The sequence below is a fragment of the Heloderma suspectum genome, chromosome 14 (assembly GCF_057233095.1).
Source record: "Heloderma suspectum isolate Gila_16-S chromosome 14, 16-S_ref, whole genome shotgun sequence".
Lineage (NCBI taxonomy): Eukaryota > Metazoa > Chordata > Lepidosauria > Squamata > Helodermatidae > Heloderma > Heloderma suspectum.
In genome coordinates, this window is record NC_139471.1 from 23217576 (window position 1) to 23241212 (window position 23637).

General features: G+C 51.6%; 1 protein-coding gene across 5 annotated transcripts in view; it reads right to left on the minus strand.

Moving 5' to 3' along the window:
• Nucleotides 1–23637, minus strand: part of DAB2IP (DAB2 interacting protein) — a 259030-nt gene that overhangs the window by 104254 nt on the left and 131139 nt on the right. For 2 of the 5 annotated variants that reach the window (XM_084821270.1, XM_084821266.1), the window contains exon 1: nucleotides 5326–5533. The exons of the other annotated variants lie outside the window; for them this stretch is intronic. The gene's annotated coding sequence lies outside the window, so the exon portion shown is untranslated. Of the gene's footprint in view, nucleotides 1–5325; nucleotides 5534–23637 lie in introns of those variants that run through there. 5 annotated transcript variants of the gene reach the window in all.

The window sequence follows — 23637 nt, forward strand, 5'->3', positions numbered from 1 at the left end:
TTGATCGCCTTTTGCAGGCATTCCTGCGCACGCACATGGGCACACGGGTTGCTTCCCACAGACAGAAAACACGGTGATCACTCAAGCGCAGGCGAAGATGAGGGCTGCCACCACAATCAACAGAGCCTCTTGGCCTTTGACAGCGGCAGGAATTCAGCTGGTGCAGTTTCCCCTGCGGCAACAGAAAAATCTACACCTGTGGAATCTCAGATGCACGCAACCGCCCTGATTTCCCCGTTTCATAGATTTCATAGAATCATAGGGAGGAAAGGGGCCTACAAGACCACTGAGTCCAACCCCCTGCTCAGTGCAGGAAGCCCGATTCCCAGGCGGTCTTCCATGTCTCTGCCTCATGTATTCTGCAATGCATCTGGGGCAGAGACCAGACTACTCCTGCATCCTGAACAACACCCAGGACAGCACATCTGCCATGCAGAGTGCAGAGAGCACGTCTAAGCAGAAGGCTCTCAAACCAGCTCATACTCGCAGACTGTAAACGTGACCCCCGGTTTCAGAAGAAAGGCGGCCTGATTGGATGTATCGCATTGCATTTTTACCCCAATTTTTTACGTTAAGAGATTCAAAGCAGCTTCTGAATACAGAACGGCGATATCCTTAAAATGTACCCTATAAAATAACCATATCTCGTATCATATATTCTTCTCATTTTGACGTTTGCAAAACAAGGGAGCCCCCCCCCACTCCCCTCCCCAATACGCCACAGGAAAAGTTCCCTAGAGGGCGTGCATGGATTGCTCTGGGAGATTATGGAGTCAGCATGGCGGGGAGGGAAACACCCCTGGCAGTATATAACCCGTGACCTTGCCTCAGCTGCGAATGCACCCAAAGGCCTCAGAGAAGCGCTATTCCCACCGCAAAACAGGAATAATAACAACGTTGATGATGGTGGTTGCGGGCCACCTCCTTCACAGGGCCGAGCGAGGTTTATAGCGCCAATGGATGCCTTTTGAAAGCAGCCTATAAAGGCCGAGTGCTGTTATTAATTACAACATAGCTGAACGAATGTCTTCGGTTGAATCAAAGGGCTCAAACGCACCTCGAGAGATTCTGTGTGCACACAACCAAATCCTGTAAATTTGGAAACTATTTAAAAACACAATGCAGCATTTCTTCAAATCTGTAATGTTCACAGATTTTGTGGGTGGCCTCCTTTCGCTTATTTTTTAGACTTCCCATCCGCTGATTCTGCGGCTGTTTGCTTTGTGCGTTTTGCCAAGAAGAAACGGAGGAATCACAGAATCGTGTCAACACATCGACACCTCGGAAGGAGCTGTAAACACCCCCCTCCATTGCTCCTTCAAAACCACGGCGGCCTCGCCACCGTGGCACTCTTATCTCGGAAACGGCTGGAAATCTGGTCCAACTCCGTCGTCAGAGGTGCACAGCTGTAGCTGGGCTCGTTTTGCTGGCTTGGAATATCTACCCAGAAGAATGAGACAGGAGCACTAAACAGTGACAAGAGAACAAGGAGGGGAGAGACTGACCGCTTCGCCCCTGCTGTGCCAGCCAGAAAAGAGAAATGTCAAGATGACCCCATTTTCGTTTTAATGCTCAGAGTCTTGGGGCATCCCCCGCAACTGATGCTACACAATGGCTCCCCCCCCACCCCATATTCCTCGTGGGAATATAGGAAGCTGTCTTATACTGACTCAGCGCATCATATTGTCAACACTGACTGGCTGCAGAGGATCTCCAGGGTTTCAGGCAGGGATCTTTCCAGCCCTACCTGGAGCTGCTGGAGATTGAAGGGGGGACTTTCTGCATCCAAAGGAAATGTTCAACCAATGGGCTATGGTCCTTTCTCTAAAAATAAAGTAAGTTTGTGGTCCTTATGATTCTAAATAAAGGTCTGACTTAAACAGGAACATTGGAAGCTGCCTTATCCCAAGTCAGACCCTGGCTCCATCTGGCCCAATACTGGCGACATGATGGGCAGCAGCAGCTCTCCAGGGTTCCAAGATTCTTTCCCAGCCCTCCCTGGAGATGCTGCCGGGGATCGAACCTGGGACTTCTGCATGTCCTACCTCTGAACTGCAGCACTCCCCCTTTGCGAGAGGCAAAAAGGCGATCAATGGCTACTAGTCCTATTCTCCCCCCACTAGCAGAGGCAGTGTGGCTATGTACACCAGCTGCTGGGGAACATGGGCGGGAGGCTGCTGTTGCACTCATGTCCTACCACAGGCAGCTGGTTGGCCACTGTGTGAACAGAATGCTGGACTAGATGGAACTTTGGGTCTATCTTATGTGCTTAACTTTATCAATGCCACTGTGAAGTATTAAGAGACAGTATGGTATAGTGGTTTGAGTGCTGGACTAAGACTTGGGAGATTCAGGTTCTAGCCCCCACTCAGCCATGAAGCTCGCTTCAGCCCGTCTCTGACTACAAGCAGGATAGAAATGTAATCATAAAGAAAGAAATTGAAAGCATGAATACTGGTCCAGGAAGTTCTGGGTTCAAATACTCATTGAGACATCAAGCCGTACAGATAAAAGAGAGCGGAGCTCTTGGGAACCATTTCAGCTGGTGTGGGGGGTGGGGTGGGGAATGAAACAACAGAAAGGCTGTTCTTTTTAATTAGGGGAGGGGAGATTCAGCAAGATCAAAATCTCTATTCTCCTCTCCTGAATCTTCCATCATTCAAAAAGTCCAGTTCCTTTATGCCCCACGCAGAGAAACATGCACCCTCGTACTCAGTCCTTACTCCGGAATAAACCCAACACCCTGATTTCATACTCGGATTAGGGTGCAATCCTATGCATATTTAGACAGACAAAAGTCCTACAACTCCCTGCATTTCCCAGGACTTTCTTCTGTCTAAACATGCATAGGATTGCATTTGCAGGACATTAGACTCTCCACTTGACTCTTAAGGGTTGATGGAAAGGCAGTGTGGGAAGTCAGGGTGGCAGTCCGTCCGGTCCGTGGGTGTTCGAAGTGTAATGACCGTGCAAGTAAGTTGAGAAAAATTAGCAAGACATGATGGTCTTATGCAGCCCCCACTGGAGATTAAAATGCAAAAATAAAGACATAAACAATAAAAACTGGGGGAGAGAAAAGCAGTAGATTTCCGAAGTGTCTGTTGCAATTTACTTTTTGTAAGTATCACAATGACTGTTGCTAATACAACACAGGACAGAGTCTCTCCCTCTCTCTTGCGCGTGCACACACACACACACACAGTCACTCTGTAGTTCTGCCACACCTGCCTGCACATGGACCTGTTTCATGGCTTATTTTATTTTGACCCCAGTCATCCTCCAGGGAACTCAACTCATTTTATCCGTGCAAGAACAAGTGAGGCAAGTTAGGTGGAGAGACAGCTACTGGCCCAGGGTCACACATGGAGCTGTTGTTGGGCTGCGACTCCCATGACTATTGGCCATGGTGGATGGGGATGATGGGAGTTGAAGTCCAACAACATTTGTAAGACCACCGGTTGCCCAACCCCTCTGCCCAACCAAGTCAATCAACATGGAGGGGCGGAGAGGAATAATAACAAGCAGTTCTGTCCCTCCTAATGGCTGTCCCCGCCTAGTCTACCTTGCTGAGCTGTTGTGAACAAAGTGGGATAAAAATCCACATATGCTGTGCTGATCTCCTTGGGCTAGATACAAATGGGAGAATTTGGGGCAGTGCACCACCCTGGTTAAGAAACCTCGGGGGCGGGAGGGGAATAAAACAGCAAACAGCAAGCAGGAAGTGGATGCACATTTTTGGTGCAAAACCAATTGCTGCACTTCGCATCTGCTCAGAGGTCCCTGTCCCTTAATTGGAAGTGTATTTTTGTGCCCCGAAACCACTATGTGGCACCAGGCTCTGGTTGGTGGATTTTGGGGTATTGGTAAAAAGCAAAATAGATCCTGGAAGCCCCAAATCTGCCCTTCTCTGGGTTACAGCCAGCGTGGTGGTGTGGCTAGAATGTTGAACTTAGACTAGGGAAGCCCAGGTTCAAATCCTCACTCAGCCACAAAGCTCTGCAGCAACCTGGTGCTCACCAGAAGTGTGGGACTACAACCCCCAGCCTCTCTAGTCAGTGGGGGATGATGGGAGGGCACAAGTTTGGGAAAGAGTTTTGGCTATTGGGCCATATAGAAATATAATAAATAAACAAACAAATAGATAAAGGCTGGCTTATACAGTAAACACAGACCAGTCCCTATTGGATGGCCCTCTTGCAGGGTTGTTGCAAAGATAAAGAAAGAAAGATATTGCAAACAAGCAAACAAATGTGGGCCGTGGAAAATGCACATTGCAACCATGTATGCCCGTTTCCGCCACTGCTGTGGGTTTTCCATGGTGTGTGGGTGGGACCGCCAAACCCACCCCAGCCAGGCATCGCAAGACAGGGGGAGAAGCTGCCAAGTTCGCCTGTCCTGTCCTGGTTTGAAGTGCTCTTACACACGCACACACTCACACTCCACAGATGGAGGGGACCAATCCAGATTTCAGAGAAACGCAAAATCAGTGGCTGCTGGAGACAGTGGCACCATCATGGCCAGACTTTGGGGGAGAAGTCCCGGGCTCCACCCCACAGCAGAGCTGGCGCAGCCCACTTTGAAGTAAGGGAAATAATACATTTATAAGAGAGTAGGTGAAAGATCAGCCTTCTCCAAACTGGATCCCTGGACTGGAGCTGGAGTCCTAAACATCTGGAGGGCCTTAAGATGGGAAGGCTGCTCTAACACGGCTTAAGTGGACAAGAGGCCACAGAGAAAGGACCACCTTCTCCCTCCCCATTTTACTGCGCCCCACCAGCCCCCCCCCCCCCGGCCAAACTGCAGCCCCTCGGTCGAATCGGCGAGAAAGGCGCCGCGAACCCGCAGCTGCGCGGGCGCCTTAGAAATCCGGCCCGCCGCGAACCTCTCGCGGAGGGCCCCGTCGGTTTCGCGCTCCTCCCTCGCCCGTTTCGCCCCCCCCCCCCAGCGACGAGTGCCGAGAAAGGACTGGCAGCAGCCCCGAGGGAGCGCCGCCGCCGAAGTCCAACGTCTTACTCGCGAGGAAGCCCACGGAGCCAAGAAGGCGGCGGCGGGGGGGCCTTACTCGCAGGGAAGCGCGCGGCCGCACGCCCGGCGCCGCCGCCTTCTCCGGGGCGCCCTGGCGAGGGAGCGCGGGCGGGAGCGCGACCTTGAACGCGAAGCCGCCCGCCGAGCCCGAGACGCGCTCGCCGGCAAAGCGGGCGCGCGAGGGCGAGCGCAAGTGCCGCGGAGGCGCCGGAGGGGCTCGCTCGAGAGCGCGCGCGCGCGCGCCCAGCCGGACCGGGCGCCCGGAGCCCGCCGCGCCCGCCCGTGCCGCAACGCGCCTACCTTGGCAGCCGCCAGCGCCGGGGGGTCTCCTCCGAGGAGGCGCCACGGCCAGCGCCCTGCAGGAGCGCGGCTTCCTCCTCCTCCTCCGCCGCCGCCGCCGCCGCCGGCCCCCATCGCCGCCGCCAGGGATGGATTTTGGGGCCGGGGGCGCCCCTCCTCTCGCTCCGGCCCCGGGTCCCGTCGGCGGCGGCAGCAACGGACCAGCCTCGGCTCCGGCTTCCGCGGGAAGGGAGGAGACAAAGGCCGGCCCGGCCCGGCCCGGCCCCTCGCCCGCGATCCCGGCCCGCCCCCCTTCCCTCTCCCCCCGCCTGGGGGAGGAGGAGAAAACCGCTGCTCGCGGCTTCGCCTCCGGCGCGCCCACCCGGCTCGCCGAACGGCGCGCTCACCCCCAGAGCGGCGCCCCAGCCGGACCGACGCTCCTCGGCCCCGCTCCGGCCACGACCTCTCTTCCCTCCCCTCCACGCGCATAAACACAACACGACAGAGCAAAGCAACGGGGGGGGGGGCGCGTTCCCTCCTGGCGCCAGGAAAAGCACTCTGCGGATGCTCGGAGGCACCCTCGTCTTCGTTAGGACCAGCGGTCCAGCTAGGTGATGTTATTTTATGTATTATTGCGCTTATATCACACCTCCCACGCCCCCCTGCAAGGAACCCAAGGTGGCGTAAGGGGTCCTCCTCCTCGCCGTTTTATTCTCACAACAACCCTGTGAGGTAGGTTAAGCCGAGAGTCGCCGACTGGCCCAAAGTCCTCCAGTGAGCTTCATTTTAGGCTTTGGCCTGAATGGTCTGATGGCGGGGAGGGGGAGATGTCAGATGTCCGTATGTATTACTTCAGAAATTACATTTCTCATCCCCCCCATGCTTTCCAACTACTTCTACATCTCTGATATGTCAGAACAAGAATCTCAGGATCATAGAACAGTTTATCAGCCCTGATTCTGAAGTAAGGTACTCCAGCCATTTGCAGTTTTGCATATGAAACTCACTTAAAGCATCGCTCCTTCGTGACTACGGTGGCATAAAATGGAGGTTGCTTCTGCTGTCCTGAAGCCCTCATCGCCTGCCACTCTCTGGGGCTCATTGGGGGTGGAGGGAGGTGCTGGACTTTGCCCCCAAAGTCCAGCCCCATAGCTGCTGGCTATGACTTCCCACGCTCCAGGTATGAAATGAGCCCAAGCGCCAGGGCCAATGTGGAAGGAGGCAGCCAAGAATGGGTCCCAGCTGCTGGCAGCTGTCTTGCAACCGCTGAGCCAGCAAGTCCTGGGTTCACATCTCAAGTCATCATGCAAAAACCCATAGGTTACAAGGGTTATTAGGGGTAGGCAATTTGGCGTCCTCCTGACATTTTGGACTGTACTCCCTGGCCAACATGCCCAGTGGGCGGGGCGGGGGAGTGTAGTCCCTGCCCTACCCCAAAGCACTTCGAACATTTGAAAGCAGTGCCAAATAAATGTTACATATTTTTATGAGTGCTGGTGAGTCCGGCCTTGCATCTATCCCACCAGTTTGCTCTGACAATGGTTGAGCCCCTAAATCAGCCTCTGGCTGGGAATTATGGGAGTTGCAGTCCAGCACATCTGGAGAGCCCCAGGTTTGGGAAGTTTGCCCTAAGTCCTTTTTACTAGTTACCTGGGCAATACTAGCTTTTGAAAGACACCTCAGACTACCCAGTTCCAATGGATCCCAGCACCCGCAGGGGCTCCAACAGCAGACCAAGGAAGCACATACGGACTGAACTCTCCCAGAGGACTCTTTCTGGGCCCCAGCAATCCCTCCATGCTAGGCAAGAGTCAGTTTAAGAACAGAGATCTTCTAATATCTCTGAATGCCGCCCATGAGGCCTGGCTGTTTGGACTGAGCTGTGATGGCATCTGCCTCATGGGTGGCATCTTCAAAGCCCTACCCTAGGCGGGTATAAGAATTCTGTTTGGGAGGCGAAATCTCGATGGGTAGTTTGGCCCTGGCAGAATGAGTTCAATTCCCCCCCGCCCCTGCTCGTGACGACTCAATCTGTAGTGAGTTGATCCAGTACACAGATTCCATGTTTTGTTTTGTTTTGAATGATGGCAATTTGTGCAAATTGCATCTCTCCCCTCCAGGTCTTTAAGTGTCAGTTTCATCCTCTCCACACACTACTTCCTTTAGTCCAGCAGAGCCATATTCTGTACTTGCCAAAGAGCTTGTCAATTTCATCCACCCCTTTGGCTCTTCCCTGCTTCCCCAGTGAAAGGGGGCAGGAGTGGGGGGGAATTCACAAGTTCCTGGACAAGTATGGAATATGGCTTTGCTTTACTAAAGGAAGTAGTGTGTGCAAGGGATGAAACTGAAAAGGATATTGACAAGAGGGGAATATGCCTCTGTGGGGCTGTAGTAGATAGGCGGACTTACGAATGTGAGCACTTCCCCAAATTGCTAATTTTTTTAAAGATTGAAAGACCCATTTTCCCCAATTAGCGCAAATTGCGGGACCTAGGAAAAAAGCGCAAAATTTCCAGAATCAGAAACCCCCCCACACACTATAGTCCACAGCCACTTATTGGAATGGCAACCGTGAGAAATCCTGTCGGCTTAAATGGAACAGAATCAGCATCGCACACCCTACCCTACACCCAAAGTACTGCTCCACCTTCATTCAAGCCATCATGCGGCATCCAGACCTTTTCCTGCTGACTGACTCCACCGTGGTGACTCTCCGCACTCATCTCCCATCAGACAGAAAAGGTAGAGTCATAGAACAGTAGGGTTGGAAGGGGCCTACAAGGCCATCGAGTCCAACCCCCTGCTCAATGCAGGAATCCAAGTCAGAGCATCCCTGACAGTACTTTTCGTGCCATCATACTTTGCCACCGGTCTTGGGTCCCAGCAGGCACACAGGTCCGTTTCTACATTTACGTTTGGTGGCATTTTGTCTGCGAAATTGCTTGCAAAATTTACCAGTTGTGTCCGTGATAAAAAGAGCAAAGAGAGACAGTGGAACAAACAGTCTTGGTGCTGTATCTCCCCTTTCCTAACAGTACTTAGCATCAGGACCAACTCGATACACTTTCCTGCCAGAAGCAAAGGACAATACGGTGCCCCCTCCCATTCCATGTACAAAAGCCAACTAGACTGGCAGTGTGCCCTTCGACACCGGCACTGGGACGGTCTCCTCCGCTGCACCTGAAAGCGGCAGACTAGAATAGGGGCACAGGGAAGGCCCCGTGATTCACTGCTATCTCCTCCAACGCCTTGCTGCCACCTCCCTGCATTTGCTGCCTGAAGCAACTGGGTCACTCCACCCAATGGTACGGGTGGCCCTGCTGAGCATATATGTAGCATTTTGGTGTGTTCCAAGCTGCACATGTATATTATGATGGTGTTCATTCCAACAACCCTGTAAGGTAGGTCAGCATTAAGGATATCTTCCCATTGCAGGTGAGGGGCCAGGCAGTGTGTCATAGAGATACATGTCACAGGCACAAGGGTGTGCAAGAGGAGGAAAGAGGCACACACCTCGTGAAATCAGCGTGTGATGCTGTCTTTGCTCCAGTGTCCCAAATAGGGTGAAGCACAAAAGCAATACTTGTGCAAAGAGCTCATTAGAGGCCACTGGATCCTGGTACAGCCACATGCAGCAGAATGAGGTGGTAGAATCATAACATGGTCGAGGGAACTGTACCACTTTAGGTTGAAGGTGAGGAATGCCTTCTATAAAAAAAAAAGTTTCCCTATGTTTAAACAACACAACTCCCTTCCAGTAAAAAAACAAAAAACACCCCCCCAAGTAACCCCCCCCAGTAAAGCTAAATTCCCCCAAGCTCAGAAGTAATATCCCAGCCCAGACTGCTCCTTACAGCTAGTTTTCTACTTACAAGAGTTTTCTATGCAGGGGGAACTTTAAAATATAAGTAGATACCTGTTGTCTGACGTTTGCTCCACTGCAGGGTTGGGCAACATGTAGCCCACCAGATATTTTGGCTTACAGCTCCCATCATCCCTAACCGTTGCCTCTTCTGGCTAGGGCTGATGGGAGTTGTAGGCCCAAACATCTGGAGGGGCAAAGGTTGCCCAACCCCTGCTCTGCTCTCCCAGAAATCTGCTCCCCATTCATCTCTTCTGCTGCTGCTGTCTCTGTAGACCAGGCCAGTAGTGATTTTGCGGGGTGGTGGTGGGGGTGTTAATAACACCCCCTTCCTCAACCAGACCCATTTAATACAACCCCTCTTGTCTCTGGCCAAGCCGTTGGCCATTCTGGCGGTGAATGATGGTAGCTGTAGTCCAACATGCCTGGAGAGCACCGGGTTGGGGAAGCTATCTGAAGGCAATTGGTCTCCGGGGTTCAACACCTTCCATGCAGCTTCCTGGAAGTGAAATCCCCAAACTGGGCTGGGGGGAGGTACGCACATCACATCTTGAGTGTGTGTGTGTACAAGCACACACCTATGAACTCCAAGGCTTCAAATAGTGCATGGGCAGTCATTTCATGTGCTTGGGAGGCTCTTTCTGAGCTGCTTGAGCTAACAGATGGTCGCACAATTACCTTTACATGTCCTTAACCTCTAACCCCGGTCGGCTTTTTAAAAACAAACAGTGCAGCACATGCCATTGCAGAATAAACAGATACTGCGTCACGATGAAAGCTGCAATCCCAAATCTGCTTACTAAAGCAGCCTTCTCCCCCAGCAAGGCGGACAAGAACCCCAGCTAATTGTGGTCAAAGGGCTCCGAAACATCGGAGGGTATCCATCAATGAAGGCCCTGATCCAAGTTACCATGCCTTCAGAGGGTAAGGCAGGTGGTGATGGGAGACCCTGGTTTTATTGGAAATGAACGCTGAGTTAGGCTGGGGCATGCTGGGAGTTGTAGGATGTATTTCTGTCTAAACACACATAGGATTGCACCCTTAACGTTGTATTATAATTACGGTGATTGTATATGTTTGATTTGTGAACCACTTGAAGTGTAATATATTGTGGAAAATGTGACATGATACAAATAAATTGGCTATGACTATTCCAAGGACAGCCCGGCCGCAAAACAATAAGTAAATAAAATTTAAGCATAAATCAATAGCATCCTTTTCCCGCTCTGAACATTTTGCAAGTAAGGACTGCACAACAAAACGTCGGCGGCTCAACTGTTGAAGTCACGTGCCATCTTTGACCTCAAAACGGCAAGGTGCTTCAATTCGGCCAACTGTCCCCCCTCCCACCATGATGCCGCATTCAAAAGATGTCTTCGTAGCACATAACAAGCCCGAGACTATGACAGATTTCTCCCCACTCCACCCGCCCCACACACAGCAGTCAAGAGTGGGTTCCTTCAAAAGCCCGGCTGCCTTGTGTTTATCCAGACTGCTGGAAGAGAACAGACACCAATATGCAATTAATTGGCAACCAGCGAGAACAGACTGCCGGAAGGTAAACAGTGTGGGTACGCATTGTGGCATCTGTGAAGTGGCGGAGAGTGGCAGATATAGAACACTGCGGCCTGGGCTAAATTTCAGTTTTTTTCTTTAAGAAGGGATTTGTGGGGTGGGGGCTAGGAGGGAGGCAGCTCCTCGACAGAGAAAAATGGACCCTAAATGTGCACAGTTTTGTAAGCTTCCCACCTTCTGGCACTTAGACATCCTTATTCTTTTCCTGGCATGCATCTGCTTAAGCTGGCCAGGCCTTGTCTTTGGAATGTCCCTTCCTCAGAATGGAGAGAACTTTTACCGGTGACACCAGGGAGCGTTTCGCTGGGAGGTCCAGCACTTTGCTTCGACACTCTAATTGTTCAAAATTAACAAAGGAGTGGGGAGATTAAATGTTGGGAAGCGGGGCCCTGTGGAACCCTTGGTGTGCAGTGTTTGGATGGTGAGGGGTTGACAGCACTTGGGACAGAAATCCCGTGAGAAATTGCGGAGTTAGATAATTAACTAAGAATTAAGTAATTAATTAGGAACCCCCGCAGCATCAACCCATAAAGGAGGGTACCCGTTGTCACTCTGGTTGATATGTTCCATGTTCAGCACTGCTTCCTCTTCACGTCCACTTGGAAAGGCGTTCACTCTGTTTGTCCTTATATTACTGGGTCTGTTAGGGTCATTCCGTCACCATCATAGGTCCCAACGAAGATTAAGTGGATGGGAAGAAGCTCTGAGGCAGAGCTCCTGCTTTGCATGCAAAGGGTACCTGGTTCAATCCCGGGTTCAGATGTGTGGGACTACAACTCCCATCATACTGAGCCTGAGCAACATGGACCAATGGTATGGCTTAGGATAAAGTGTCTTCCGATGTTCCCCATTACCCTCCTGTAGTGGAAACTGCTTGGGTTAGCCGCTGCGCTTCTGGGCCCGCCTCCTTCCAGTCGGGACACATGCTCAGAACTGGGACTCGGGCAGGGGGGTTTGGTGGGGCAGGATTCAGTATGAACTATAAACAGCACAATAATATAAACAAAAATAAATACCATAACAACATAACCTAAAAACAACACAATATGAAAAGGGGCTCATCCATAAATACGCAGCAAATGAACACCACAAAAACAGCCCACAACAATTGGGCCGTAATGAATGTCCAAATGCCTGGGGAAAGAAATACGTATTTGCCTTGCGCTGAAAAGATGACCATGTCGGTGCCAGGCGAGCTTCCTTGCGGGGAGTGTTCCATAAACACGGCCCTGTGTCACAGAAAAGGCCCATTCCCGAGCTGACACCCCTGAGCTTCTCTCAGAGGGGGACCCAGAGAAGGGCCTCTGAAGCTGACCTCATGGACCAGGCAGGTTCATACAGGGAGAGGAGGTCCTTGAGGTATCGGGGTCCCAAGCCACGGAGGGCCTTATAGGTTAAAATCAGCACTTTGGATTTGGCCTGGAAACAAATAGGCAACTAGTGCAGACAAGTGAGGACTGGGCTTATATGTCGACATTGCCCAGTCCTGGTCAACAACCTGGCCCCCGACTTCTGCACAAGCTGCAGCTTCTGAACCGTCTTCAAGGACAGCCCCATGTAGAGCGCGTCGCAGTACTCTAACCTAGAGGTTACCAGAGCAGAGACCGCTGAGGCTAGGCTGTCCCCATCCAGAGAGGGTTGCAACGGGGCCACCAACCAAAGCGGGTAGAAGGCACTCCACGCCATGGAGGCCACCTGGGTCTCCAGTGACAACGATGAATTTAGGAGTAGCTCCAAGCTGCGCACTTGCTCCTTCAGAGGGAGCAGGACCCCACCTGGAGCCAGCTGCACGTCTACCATCCAGACACAGGAACCACCCACTGGCAGAGCCTCAGTCCTGTCTGGATTGAGCCTCTGTTTATTGGCTGTCATCCTGTCTGTTACCGCGATCGGACCCTGGTTCAGCACATCCATTGTCACGCCTGCCTGAGATGAAAAGGAGAAGCAGAGTTGCATGTCATCAGCATACTGATGGCGACACACCCCAAAACTCCGGATGGCCCCACACAGTGGTTTCATGTAAATGTTAAACAACGTGGGGGATAGAATCAACCCCCTGCGGAACTCCACGCTGCAGGTTCCATGGAGCTGAGCTATACCCCCCCAGCACCATCCTCTGGAAATGACCTCTAGGTAGGAGCGGACAGACCCACTGCAAAGCAGTGCCCCTAACTCGGACAGCTGCTCCAGAAGGATACCATGCTCGATGGTATCGAATGCTGCTCGGAGATCAAGGAATATCAACAGGGACACACTCCCCTGTCTCTCTCCCAACACAGGTCATCGTACAGGGCAACCAAGGCAGTCTCAGTTCAAAAACCACACCTGAAACCCAACGGAAATGGATCCAGATAACTGGTCTCATCCAGGGGTACCTGGATCTGGTCAGCGATCCCCTGCACAAGGACCTTGGCCAGGAAAGGGATTTGTGCAACTGGCCTATAATCCGGGAAGGGAGCATCCTGAGAGTGGTTTTACCGCCACTGCTTTCAGGTGACCTTGCTCATTGGACAGGGTGATCCACTCCCCAGAAAAGACTTGCTAGCCAGGATTTCAAGCCAGAGAGGCAGACCAAAGGCTGAGGAGACCTCTCTGGGATTTTGCGGCGGGGGGGGAGGCTTTCAGTTGCACCCCCTTAACGACGACAGTGGAGGAGGCACTCACATGCTCAGAGCCCTCCTCGGACTCCTTTCTAGCCCCCTCCTCAGAGCTGTGGAGGCCAGAAGTGAACACAGGTCTCCAGGTGGGGTCCTAACCACAGCCACCTACATAGGAAGCTGCCATAACTGGTCCATCTAGCCCAGTATTGTCGACACTGACCGGCAGCAGGCAGCAGCAGCTCTCCAGGGTTTCAGGCAGGCGTTTTCCCTGCCCTGCTTGGAGATGCCAGGGATCGAAGCTGGGGCCTTCTGCATGCAAGGCAGGGGCTCGGCCACTGAGCTACAGCCCCACCCCTAATACAATGAAGCGGTATGTCCAAGTTAGAGATCTACTCATTTTTTGACAAGGAGCCATAACAAAATGCGGCAGCGTGGAGCACTCCTGTTTGGAATAAAGCCAGACAGAGTCTCTATCAGGGTACTCCATTCTGTTCCACCCCCTCCAGTTTTCTGACTCTCCCCACCCCCCAACAGTTGAAGCAGCATCCTTGGCTCACTGAGCATGGCCAGTCGTCACTGAGCTGTTTTGGGGTCCCCCCCTTAAAGGCCTTCTGTACTTCTGCAAACCTTGGGCTCCTCCGGGTGCATGCTGATACCTCCCTCTCGCACATGGGTAGTCCTGTTTTGGCTGCATATGAACGTTAGAAGAGCCCTGCTGGACCAGACCAAGGGTCCATCTAGTCCAGCATTCTGTTCATACAGTGGCCAACCAGCTGTCGACCGGGACCCCACAAGCAGGGCACGATGCAACAGCACCCTCCTGCCCATGTTCCCCAGCAACTGATGCACATAGGCACACTGCCTCTGATATTGGAGGTAGCACAGAGCCATCAGGACTAGTGGCCATTGAGAGCCTTCTCCTCCAGGTATTTGTCCAACACCCTTTCAAAGCCATCCAAGTTGGTGGCCATCACTACATCTTGTGGAAGTGAGTTCCATAGTTTAACTCTGTGCTGTGTGAAGAAGTCCTTCCTTTGATCTGTCCTGACTCTCCCACCAATCAGCTTCGTGTGGTGGCCCCTTTGGGTCGTAGTATTAGGAGAGAGGAGGAGAGCCGTGGTAGCATAAGGAGCCACACTATTGCTCTTTGTATAAAAGGATTCTTTTCTGCCTCCAGGGTGCTCAGGGTGTCGCACACAGCTCATCCATCCTTTTATCCCAGAGGTGGGGAACCTCTTTCAGCCCGAGGCCCAAATTCAATTGCTCAGAAGCTCTCAGTGGCCACAGTCCAGTGGTGGGCAGGGCCAAAGGGGGCAGGCCCCAAATGCAATCAATCAATCAATTCGTCAATCAATCAATCACTCTATAGCTACCGATTTATAGCCAATTTATAATGGGAAGAAGCTGGGCCAGCTACTCAGAGGGCATGTTCAACCTTTTAGAATGGGGAATTTGTCAGTCATTGCAAATGATTCTTTCTTTCCTTTTTTTGGAAAGCATAGGGGAAAAAAACCATGTAGAAGCTGGGAAAACATCAAATGAGAGGCAGTTGCGGGGGAAAGTGGGAACCACCTGGTGATGTGGGGAAGGGTGGGTGGCCACCCAGGGAACCCCACAGGCCCTGGCTGGAACCTCAGGGGAGCCATATTTGGCTTGTAGGCCAGAGGTTTGACTCTCTTGTAGCTCAGTGATAGAGCAGCTGTTTTGCTTGAGAAGGTCCCAGGTTCAATCGCTGGCAGCATCTCCAGGCAGGGCTGGAACAACTCCTACCTGAAACGCTGGAGAGCCATTGGCACCAGTCAGTGTCAACAATACTGGGCCAGATGGACCCAGGGCTTGACTCAGTATAAGGCAGCTTCCAATGTTCCTGTTTAATTCAGCCCTTTATTTAGAATCATGAGGACTAGATTCTTACTTTATTTTTAGGGAAAGGAGCATAGCTCAGTGGTAGAACATATCCTCTGCATGCACAAGGTCCCAGGTACAATCCCTGACATCTCCAGGTGGGGTTAGGAGAGACTCCTGCCTGAAACCCTGGAGTGACACCACCAATCAGTGTTGACAAGACTGGGCTAGACAGACCCAGGGACTAACTCAGTATAAGGGCGCTTCCTGTGTTTCAGTCAGAGAAGGATGTTGCCCATTACCTGCCCCTGAACCTTTTCACCGGAGATGCCACGGAGCGGACTTGGGCACTCTGCATGCGGTGCAGGGTCTCTGCCAATGAACGTGAAGCCAGAAGCTCAGCAGCAACATGAACACTGAGCCAAGGAGGCGTCTGTGCCTTACGCCGGCCAAAGGGAAACAGACGGTTCAACGGCAGGGCCTCGGACGAGAGAGATGGAGGCCGCTGTAGACCCCAGAGAAGAAAAGCCATGAGATTCAGGCTGGCGGGGGGGGGGGGGCTTGGAGAGGAGGGCCCATTCCAGGCGGATTCCCACAAACCGACAACACCCCTCCATTGCAGGCCATGCACCCCCAAGATGCCGGAGAAAGGAGGCAAGTAAAGGAGGAGGCCTCCTCACACTGGCCTTGTGCTGCTGCTGCTTGAAACTTCTTTCTATCAGGAGTGCCAAAGAGCGAGGACAGCCAGTGTGGTGCAGTGGTTAGAGCGTTGGACTGGGACTCTGGAGGTCCGGGTTTTAGTCCCGACTTGGCCATGAAGCTCACTGGGTGGCTTTGGGCCTGTCACTAACGGACTACCTACCTCACAGGGTTGTTGTGAGGATAAAATGGAGAGGAGGAGGAGGAGGACCATGTAAGGGCGCAATCCTATGCATGGAAAAGTCCTACCACTCCCAGCATGGTGGCTGGGGCATGCTGGGGGTGGTAGGACTTTTTTTTCTGTCTAAATATGCATAGGATTGCAACTTAAGCTGCCTTGGGTTCCTTGCAAGAGGAATAAAGGCGAGAGATAAATGTAACAGTAAATCAATCAATAAAGTGAGGGGGTGAGGCGTACTTGTTCCCGCTGTGCCTGAAAGGGATGCTGCCAGGCCATCATTTTTTAAAAGGGAGAAAGGTCTTACCGCAGAAGCAGCGGGAAATTGCTCGGTGGTTACAGCCTGGTTTCATTAACCAGCCTTTTAAGAGCAAAACCAACAGCCATTGTATGATTATCCACATCCTTTAATAATGTGAATTTTCGGCCTGAGTGGGGATTAGCCAGCGCCCACCCCTTGATGATAGGGCTGCACCCTGCCTCAGGCCTTGGGCCAGCTTCTCCGCTTTGGAGCAAGGCGGATCAGAACCTGCATCCGACACTGGATGCGGAGGGTGGGGGTGGTGGAGAGGTCCCCTCCCCCACTTCTGTCGGGATTAACAACAAGCCTTTACATCAAAGGGCTGCCCGTCAGTTCAGTTCGAGCCGTCTGACTCTGTTTGCAACATGGTGGTGGAGGAGGAGAAGTTAGGGGAGGCCCCCCAGGGGTGGATCAGCTGCACTAGGATCAGTCCAGACACAAATAACCTTGGATTTCCAGCCTTGTACTGAACGGTCGTTAATCCAGTAGCACAAACAAGTACTACAACCCCTTGGTTCTGTGCTCACAAACGGATGTCTGCTGCTTATTTTATTTTTTTCTGTAACAAGAGGTCAGCCTGGAAGCCGTTCTGTTTCATTTCCCTTAATTCCAGAGGTGTGCTTTGAGTTACACACCTTAACACAAAAGTTAACTCACATTAGTGTGTTGGGAAACACTTTGCATGTGCTCAAAGGCACTCACCTCTATTTCCCAATTCCCAGAGGGGAGGAACAAAGGAAGGTGACTTATCCAACATAATTGGACCATTGGTCCAACCAGTGCTGGATGTTGCCGGGAATTGAAGCTGCAATCTTTTGACTGCAAAGCAGGGGCGCTAACACTGAGTGACAGCCCTTCCCCTAACTGCGGGGGGGGGGGATCTGTGATTCCAAGTAAGCCCCAACCGTCTGAACCCTGCCAACAATTCTTGTAAGCATTCTCTTCTGAGATGCAAAAAATGACCTTCTCTAAACCTGGCCACCTGACGTTGTGTGCTTGCTTCCTTGCATAATGAGCACCGATGGTCTGGTGGCTACTAGCTATAGGGATGTGTGAATCAGCATAACTCGATCTTGCCAAAGTTGTCTGGATTCCATCTCAAAGCTCATTCCTACTAGAGTCCATGTCAGATTGTGAGCTTTGTTTTTTTTTCTTTTCCCCTGAAAATCTGTGTGTATTGAGTGCATTTTTTCCAAATGTACGGATCAGTTCTGCGCATCTTTGAAATGTACACATTCGCCTTCCATTGATTAAGGCGTATTTGTGTGCATTTTTCAAAAGCACAATTTTTTCATGCACCTTTTTTCAAGTGTATGCATACTGCAAGTGTCAATCACATTGCAAGCTCAGAAATGCGTGGACTTCGACTGCAGATTGTGTCTGAAGGTGTGAACTTGTTAAATCCTGAACGAAAACAAACTGGAATGGCTTTCTCATACATCTCTAACTAGCTACTGGATGCATTCTGCCTGCTGGGGCAGAGGCGGAAGGCAGTAAGACTGAAGATTTTGCAGGTAAGTGGCAAGAAGCATCCTTGTGGGGAGGTTCTGGGACAGGGCTGGGCGGGGAGGGGACTTCAAGGACTTTTGGAGGAACCGACGCTGCTTCAAAACTCAAAAGGACCAACCCCTGTGTGGACGCTGCCTGCTCCCACCTGTGCAGTTTGCACAGATGTGAATGTGCAGATAGTTTGATCCCAAAGCACTGTCCGCCTGCTGAACCCTTGCAAAGAACATGAGTCTGGGTGGGTCTGGGGAAGGCAGGCAGTGCAAATCAGTATCTGCCCAGTATATTCAACGAGCAGAAGAGACCATGGGGAGCTACAGAGAACTCTCTCCGCTCACCCCTCACCTTGGCCCTGTGCACTGAGCAGTTTCCAACAAGCTGCTGGTTGCAGTGTGTGCTCGGAATAATTCAGGCGCTGACCAGGTGCAAAAGGCACAAGCAAAAGTCACCCACCAGAGCCCAAGGAACACAGTAGGATTTACTTCTGAGCAAACCTGCATAGGCTTCTGCTGTGAGTGTGTGGACTGGGAAGGCCTCCACTGAAATCGTGCCTCTCAGCCAACAACTGCCATCCACCAGGACTTTTCAAAGACGAAGGGAGGCACTTGACACATGTTCAGGGGGCCTGTTTTCTAAGGAGGGACAAATCAGTTCATTTTGGCTTTTCTCAGGTCCTAATTTTTCCAGTCTTACATTCCGTTCATCCCAAACGTTGACAATTTTTCCCAGTATTAAGTTCGGTTCGTCCTGACCCTTGAGAATATTTTTTAAAATTATTATTAAAGTTCAAATGAAAATGCGTGCATATTTTTGTGTGCATTTCTCGTAATATGTGCATTTTTGAAAGCAATTTTGCTGACACTATGCATTGTTATTTTCAGCAACAAATGCATTTTGGTGTGCCGTTTTCACCAATGTACACATTTATGTATGCATTTTTTTTTATTAGCGCACTTCTCTGCAAAAGTCGGAGAAGTGGAAATTCTGAAGGAGAACTGAGTTTCAGTTCAGGTATTGGTTGAAAAGTGTGAAATTACCGAATGAATTTCTCCCGTCACTGTTTTTTCTTTCCACTTTCCACAATCTAGAGGTTCTGAAACAGGCTCTGGAGGTAACTCCTCAAACCGAGCTTGGCTCAAGAGCTGGCTGAGACTCCGCATTCAACGAAAGAACAGGACGTCCCACGCTCGTGGCCTGGGCGGCCCTTGGGAGAACTGAGATTTGTACAAATTGCAGCATAAGCTCCGTTTCATCCCAGAGCAGGGCGTGATTTTCATGGGTGGCTGAAAATTATAAGGCCCATCCGCGGTCAGTGTGATGTGGGCGGCTCGCCCATTCTCCCTAGGCTAAATCCGGCATGGCTGGCCTTCCCCAGACATGCAATTTCCCAACTGCAGAGCAGAACAGAATCCAGGCAGTCTTGGACAGAAACAGGCATGCCGCCCAGGAGAAACCGCCCTTTGACTGAATCTTCTGTGCATGGGATTGGGGTGGGTCCTCTGGATCAATTGGCCTTTTAAGCAATTTACTAGGCTATGAAGGTCACTTTTATTCTGGGTCTTCCCCATTTATATTTGTAGCTATGCGATGTTTGTTGTGTGTGTCTGTTGTGTGCTCTCCACTTCATTGAGCGCTGTAAAGTTCTAGGGTCCTTTGACTTCCTTGGAAGGAGAGCGGGCTGGAGACTTAATGCTAGGAATGGATAGATCACTCGGCTTTCAGTCCATGCCAAATTTTGCATGTGTTCATTTGTAAGTCCGTTCCATCCCATTTTGGCATTCATCTGCATTTTAAGAAAAGAAAACCTGCCTGAAAATTCATATTTAAATATGTATTTCTGAATGACGTGTTTTTTAAAAATGTATTTTTAATTCATTTAATGGTTGTTTTTTGCAAGGTGCCAGGAGAGTCTCTAAAAAGCCAGGTATCAGCCTAGAAACAAACAAATGAGCCCTAATTTCACCTGTGAAAAGTTGGAGGCTGTGGTAGTATCCAGTGGGGTCCGCCCGCAAGTGGACAGCCCCTCCGAGCCCACTTACGCTCACACAATGGAGATTTGGTGCATCTATCGGCAACCCAGAACGAGTGAAAACACACACTTCTGGTGGAGCTCCCATAAGGGAAGCACTTACTTGAGCTGGCAGCACCAAATCTCCGTCGCGCACATGGTGGGCACTGCTTGTGCCACGGAATCGGCGGGGCTGGCCGCTCGCGGAATGGAAGCGGTGGTGGTGAGACCTGCTTGCGGTCGGGCAGCATTGGCGGCTGCCCCGTGCATGACAGGGTGGCCACGCATCGCACTTTACGGAGGACAATCCTCTATTTCACCTCCGAGTCTAGTTTAAAGAGAAAGAGCCTGAAGAGGAGAGAGGAGGGGTCTCAACGTTGTTCATCAACGATCAGCAGACTGAGCAGGCATACAGACCACCCGGTCACAGCCTCTCCCCCTAGGGCGAGATGTATTGTCTTTTGAGTCATCATGTCTAAATCTGCCTCTACACATTTTATGCATGTTCTATGCAAATTTCTTTCCTCTTTTGCTCTCCTTTTTGATCACACGCATTTCCTCTTTTTTGGCAGTGCATAAGCGGCCACCATAATACATCCCCCACCCCCCCACCCCCGTCTCCTCCTGAGGCAACCGCTGACTTGCCCCCATCTTCTGCTCCTTCCACAGGGAAGCACAACTATTCTGCAAGGACAGGATGGTTTCTGGCAGAGTCTTCTGGGAGGGGAGGCTACCTTGCAATTGCAGGCTTGTCTGAGTTCAGGGAGAGTGCCGTGGCAAGCGTCCCAGCCCTCTCCCAACTGCAGACTTGCCCGCTCTGGGATCTGTGGGCCTCATCTAAAAATGATGTCCATTGCCACTAGAAAATCTCAGAGGGGAGCAAAGACATTGTTCCCACCGCTGCTGCTGTCAACCCCTCCAGTTCATTTGCAGATATCTCCTTTATGGGTGCACATATGTGCATTAGTGTGCGCACGCATACACAGAGCATTCACAATGTGGTGCAGGTATGATTGCATCAAGATTCTTGTGTGTGTGTGTGTGTGTGCGCGTGCGCACATGCACGCATGTGGCGTTTTACCGGGGTACGCAAGTGCTCCCACACCTCAGTACAACACCACACAAAAAGAAAATGGAATCAGCCAGATATATGATCACACCAAGTCCTCTGTGGTGCTTCATCCCTGCACACAAGTGCACACGCACATCAGTCAAATGCTGCACACACAAAAAGATCTGGAGTGGGCTTGGAGAAAAGTAATGAAGGTGGCCCTGGGTATGGAAAACAAGTCAGGTGAGGGACGGTTAAAAGATCTGGGCATGTTTAGCCTGGAGATGTGAAGACTGAGGGCAGACATGCCATCCTTCTCCAAATCCCTGCAGCACTGTCACAGAGAAGAGGGAAAAGACTTGTTCTCTACCGCCCCAGAAGGCAGGACTAGATCTGATGGGTTTCCATTGCAGGAGGGTAGATTTTGGTCAAACATTAGGAGAAATGCCTTGATGGTAAGAGCAGTTGGACAATGGACATGGGCGGGGGGGTCTTCAAGCAAAGGCTGGACAGCCATCCCTTGTGGGTAGGGGTGCTGTTCTAGCCCTGGATTTCCTGCATTGAGCAAGGGGCTGGACTAAGACCTCTCCAATGTTCAGATTCTAGGATTCAATTAATCTTTTCATGGGGGTGGGGAGACAATGTTTCATCTGTGCCCAAGTGCACACTGGTGATGTTAAGGGGCAAAAAAAGGAAGGAGACCCAAAGAAATGCGATGCTGGGGCAAACTGCACCTGTGAGGCACTTTGAACAACATTTCGAACTTTAAAGAAACAGCAGACCAATGGAGGAATCTGGACTCACCAGCTCCACTTTGAACAGCGCATGGAGGTCACTCCCACAAGCTGTCAGGATGGCCACCAATTGGGATGGTTTTACCGGGACTAGACAAATTCATGGAGGCGGAGAAGGCTGTCAATGGTCCCTGGTCCCTATGGCTATAGATTACCTCCAGGATCAGAGGCTGTGTGCCTCGCAATGCCATTTCCTGGGGAACATGGGCGGGAGGGTGCTCTTGCACTCATGCCCTGCTTGTGGGCTCAGGGGGGCCCTGAACTAGCTGCCAGTGACTGGCACCCCACCCCCAAACCCAAAGGGCAGATCTAGGCTGAGGAAACATTTTGCCCCCATTTTCTGTTCAATGAAGAGGCAAGCTCCTGCCCCCCCCCTTTTTACTAAGCACTGTGTCAGCACAGAGGACCTGGTAAAAACAACAAAGGAGAAAAGGGACAGAAGTCCCACCTGCAACACCTAAGGGAGGTCCCTGGAAGAAGGGTCCCAGTTGCGCCCTTGGGGCGACATGGCCAACAAGGCATGCCCGGCCCCTAGGCTCAGCCCTCCAAGGGCGAAGGGAGCGGCTGCTCTCAGTGGGGGTGGGCGGGCGCTCACTCCCTGCCTCCACCTGGGAGCAGCTGCAGAACAGGAGGGTATCCCATTTCGCCTGGGAGAGGATCAGGTCCCAGAGGCAGGCGGGCAGGCGGTCTTAGCCCCACCATCCCCAGTCAGTCCCTTGCCCAGGGTGGGTCATATTCCTTCTGTACGCGCACGGGAATTGGAATGATGACATCTTTGTTATTTTATTGGAATTATTTGTAATTTCATAGAATAGTCATAGAACAGTAGGGTTGGAAGGGGCCTACAAGGCCCTCGAGTCCAGCCCCCTGCTCAGTGCAGGAATCCAAGTCAGAGCATCCCTGACAGGCGGCTGTCCAGCCTCGTCTTGAATGCCTCCAGGGGGGAGAGCCCACCGCCTCCCTGGGTAATGGGTTCCATTGTCGTATTGCTTCAACAGTCAGGAAGTTTCTCCTGATGTTCAGCCGGAATCAGGATTCCTGTAACTTGAGGTAATTTGTAATGTAATTTGTATTTTTTTGTATCCTGTAATTTATATTTTTTATTCCTGAATTTGGCGCCCCGCTTAACTTGGTGCCCTAGACGACCACCTAGTTTGCCTGTGTGGGCTTCCACTGGGGCACCTGGCTGGCCATGGTGGGAACGGAATGCTGGACCAGAGGGCCCCTCGGTCTGATCCATCCGGCAGGGCTCCTCTGGTGCTCTTTAAAAAGAGACCAGATAATTTGGAACTCTGGAAACGGTGCTGGAATCCCGTGGAGGACTTGGCAGGCCCTCTCGGCGTGGAGGACGGCAAGCGGTGAGCGCTGCAGCCTGCTGGGGCATAAACCCGCCTCCCCCCACACTCAGAGTTCCAACCTTAGAGCTGTCCGTCGTTCCCACAGGTGTTGGGTGTGTCTGCAACGCACAGCAGGGTGCTGCTCGGACCATCGACCATCGGGTCAATGCCTCATCTTCCTCATAATTCCGGACTGCAAGTCCCCCCACCCCTGCTTGCACCTGTCATTTTGACAGAACCCCCCATCACAATAACAGAAGGAAAAGCAGGCTGCGTTCAGGTTCATTTTTAAAAGTGCTGGCACGGAGGTGCTAAAAGGGGAGGCATCCTTTTGGTTTCCTCTCGCTTTTCTGTGCAAATCTCACCCCCCTCCATCCCACTTCCCCTCTACTCAGCACTGGTTAGGCCTCCTCTGGAGTACTGTGTCCAGTTCTGGGCACCGCACTTTAAGAAGGATGCAAACAAGCTGGAGAGGGTTCAGAGGAGGGCAACAAAGATGATCAGGGGGCTGGAAACAAAGCCCTATGAAGAGAGACTCAAAGAACTGGGCATGTTAACCTTGAGAAGAGAAGGCTGA